This window comes from Diabrotica virgifera, chromosome 1, assembly GCF_917563875.1.
Source record: "Diabrotica virgifera virgifera chromosome 1, PGI_DIABVI_V3a".
NCBI lineage: Eukaryota > Metazoa > Arthropoda > Insecta > Coleoptera > Chrysomelidae > Diabrotica > Diabrotica virgifera.
Genome location: NC_065443.1, coordinates 227,354,232 through 227,358,920, shown reverse-complemented (window position 1 = coordinate 227,358,920; position 4,689 = coordinate 227,354,232).

Sequence of the window (4,689 nt, the reverse complement as noted above, 5' to 3'; positions counted from 1 at the left end):
CGCTTCTTCTAGAAGTTTCATCGATCTTTTGAGAAACACTTTCAAATTTCTCGTTGTTCTGTCTACTAACTTCTTCAAGTTTCTCGTCGCTTCTTCTACTAACTTCTTCAAGTTTCTCGTCGCTTCTTCTAGAAGTTTCATCGATCGTTTCAGAAACAGTTTTTAATTTCGATAAGATTACTTGTTCTGCTGACTGGAAGTGGAACGTCTTTGGGTCTTCTCCGTTCTTCGTGAGGACATCCTCGAGTCGTGCTTGTAGGACTATCTTGAGCCCACTGCTGTCCAGATCCCGTTCCTCGAGCTGTTCACGGAGCTGTTTTACTGTAAGTTCTTGTAGCAACATCTTTGGTCGGCACACACGTACTTTTCAAAATGTCTAAGTCTTTCCGAATACCGAACAATTAACGCACTCCGATTATTCCCGACGAATAAAGTTCAAAAGTCTTTTTTTCACTTTTCATTTATTTACACTCCACACCGTTAACACCACTGTAGCGGTTATTTACTGTAATTACTTCTAATTACAATAAAACTAGCGGTTCGTAATTTATATACGACTTTATTTTTTATTTATACAAGTTTACTTTACAAACTTTAGCTTAAGACTAACTCTATTTACAAATATGTCCTATTTATATATGCGATACAGATATTCCAGAAATATCTATATATCTCCAGCTATGTCCATGTGACTCGACCGCTTGCACGTCATCGGCGCTGCATCGGCGTATCTCGAAACATCGATAGTGTTCTGTCTGTCCGGAGACGGGAGCTGGTATACGAGGGTAGGTCAATAATTATTTTGTTACAGTATAATAACATTGATGCCCAGTTATTAAGTACAATACAGCCTATTTGAGAAATAATTAGCGAAGATGCTGAGACATTTTTGAGATTATTATATCTATTTTTATTTTCATTTTTTTTTTAGTATTTCAGGAACTAACCAATTATGTTGTCCTGGACGATATGCATACACAGAAAAGCTTTTCATTTCATATCAGTCGCAACTGAAAACCACATACCGCTATTAGGCTTAGTTTTACAGCAGTTTTTATTAAAACGTTTTAGTTATGGTTCTCTTAATAAACAAGCATATATCTATAAAAAAAAAAAACTAAGCTAGTCCATATAGCCCTAACGGGCCAAAATTGAAATCGATTTTGCCACGATTTTATCAAATGTTCGCTACCGCGTTTGGACCTAGCACGGCAGTATTGCAGCAACACAAAATCTAAACTCACTTGAAATATGGTTGAAGAAGTGGAAGTTAAAGGTAAACGAAACAAAATCATCCCATATAACATTCACTTTCCGGACTGGAATCTACCCACCTGTAACTATCAATCAAATAAGAATACCACAAAGTAATCAAGTCAAATATCTATGGCTACACTTTGACAGTAAACTCAACTGAAAACACCATATAACAAAGAAAAGAACACAACTTGACCTGAAAACCAAAGAATTTTACTGGCTGATCGGAAGAATATCTTACCTTTCAATAGAAAACAAATTGCTGATATATAAAGCAGTGATAAAACCAATCTGGATTTAAGGTATTGAACTGTGGGGCTGTGCTAGCAAATCCAATACCGTGATTATCCAGAGAGCACAATCCAAGATACTTCAAGCAATAGTTAATGTACAATGGTACGTACTACACCAAACTCTACACACTGACCTAAAAATTCCATGTAAACGAAGTCATTCGAGAAAACAACAGAAAACATCACAACAAACTTAAAGACCACCCTAATCGATTACTGCAATCTACCCACAAGAGAATACTCATAAGAAGCTGGCCATTCGACCTTAGAGGTAACTGAGGAAACATCGCTGGATGTTTACCTCTCCACGCCACCACATGTGCTATAATTAATTTACTGTATTATTGTATAACCAACAAATTGACTTATAGATATTTATATTATATCTGATTTTCAATAAAAGGACATAATAAAAAACTGGAGAAAACCTTATAACTGTTTTTCTAAATCGTGGATTCGTCCCTGTTCTCTTCTCTCTTCCCCGGTATACATATCTTACAATATTCGTTTAATTTATTTAAAAAATGTTGGTAGCTTAAATTATTATCAATTTCCATGAAATTATCAGTGATAGAAGAGAAAAAGACCGATCCGCTTTATTTATGTTCCATTGGAATTTTGTGTTTACACATTCCGCTTTATTAACATTAATATTTGACTTAATAACAATAGCAAAATGATTTGATCCTAATGTCTCGTCCACAACATCCCAATCGAAAAAATGACTAATATTTGTTGAGCATATTGTAAGATCTATTGCAGATTTATTATTACTATTCGGTCTACTCATCAAAGTTGCTTTACCATTATTTAAAATTACAAGATTACAGTCCTCAATAGCTTCTAACAGATTTTTTCCTATAGTGTCTTCAGTACTACAACCCCAAACATAATTGTGGCTATTAAATTCACCACCAATTATAAAAGGCTTCTCTAGAACTCTAGACTATTAAAAAACTTTTTCCATTCATTTACTGTGATTTTAAGATTTAGTTTTACGTATATTGAATAAATATTTATCTTTTTGCCGGATTGAATTTTAATTGATATGCAGTTGCACATTATGTCATTGATTTGGTGAAAAGTAGGACTGTTGTAAAATATAATTAATTTTTTCAAAAGGATGGCTACTCCACCATATCCACCATCCCTATCATTCTTAAAGACTTTATAACAAGTAAAGTTAATACAATTGCTTTTCTTTAACCAAGTTTTTGATTAAAATAGATATAGGATTAATATCAGAAACTACTTGTCATACAAGAATTTTTCTAAATAACCCTTATTTGTTTTAATTGATCTCGCATCCCATTGAAGAAATGAAATGTTAGCCATCACGAGATAGTAATAATTGTGAAATTGTTTTTTTAATAATTCCAACGTTTTTTGATCTAAATTGTGATTAATTTGATTTAATGTTGCTGAAGTTTACTATGATTTCTCCTATATTATTTTGATTATCGTTTTGTGTTTGTATTTTGTTAGAATAAATGCGATTATTAAAATTATAACAAGGCTGACTTTGTACTTTTGGTGTTTGCAAAATTTTTCTGTGTGCTTCCATTGTTTCTTTATCTACATTACTAGAATCAATACTATTTGATCGTTTATATTTTGTATATTTTTTATATTTATTATTTGCTTCATAATATGTTGTTTTCATTGTTCATAATTTTTTTTATATATTCTTGTTTTTGTCTTTCAGTACAATCTGCTCCCTTGTCAGTAGCGCTGTGTTTTCCTTTGCACAAGACCCAGAGTAAATTATTCGGATTGGAACAATTATATTTGTTGTGTTCTTTGCCACATCTTTCACACCTATCTTTTCCTCTACATTGAGCACTTGCCCAAATCTCAAACACTTTAAACATTGTATTATTCTGGGTGTATAATTTTTCACCTCGTATATCATTTTTTCTATTATTACATTTTTTGGTATAGACTGACCTTTAAAAGTGACAATTAGGCCCGGCGCAAATTGAACCTAAGCGAGACACAACCTGCGCCGGCGGAACGGGTGACCCGTGCAGTTATTTTTCTAGCGCACCGCATATTGAACACAAGCCAACCCGACCGTTGTCTGTCGCCGTAACAAATAGAGACGGACAAAATCAGTGCGGACGTGTAACGGTTACTTTTGATACCGGTTCTCAGTGGTACTGAGTACAAATACTGATTACAAAATACTGATGTATCTGATCTTTGTACTGAATTAAGTAGGCAGCTTTAAATTCGTATTTCCTTACTTGTAACGTTTTAAATACCTAACATCTCCCTAGTACTCGTAGCGGCATGACTTTCGAAAACATCGAATTTGATCATAATAGGGCGCATAAAAAAATATCTTATACTTAATATTTTATTTCTGCACACAATATATATTTAAAATAATATCAGAATTGTTTAATGACCCCTCCGTTAAATTTTTAATTTTATATCTTCAATGTATTTAAAATATTAGTAATATCTCCAATTATGATTTTAACTGTAATAAATTACTACCAACTACCACACTAACAACGCATTATTTGCATGAGTGCATTTTTCTATAGTCAAAACTGCTTACCTATTATATTTATATCTCGTCTACATATTTTGTTTTTAAGCATAAACCAAAATGTAGATACCTAATATCATCTAATATTATGATGACAAATTTTATTTGAGGGTAATGCGATCTTCACAGATATCCTTAACGATTTTTAAATAATGAATCATTTTTCAATGATAATGTTGTGTAGATTTATGAAATGAATAATACAAAATTTTTATACCTATATAATGGGGATTACGCCATCATTTGTGACATTGTATTTCTAGGCCTGGATCCCGCGTACCAAAAAAAGTTGATTAATAGCAAGCTGAAAATTTGTTACCTAATAGCTTAACGGTGTCTCATCAGACAAACTTTGATGTATGGGATCACTGGAACAGAGGAAGTTTTAATTGTGGAACAGGTTAAACATTTGGAACGTCATACTACGAAAACGTCCCATGTATTTTGTCGGACAGAACTTCCAATTGATTTGTTACCCTTTCATTAAACTCTCATGAAAAAATCAGACTGGTATTTATCACCAACTGTGCATTTTAATAAGTCCGACACGTAGAACATGTCAAATGACAGGAATTATGACAG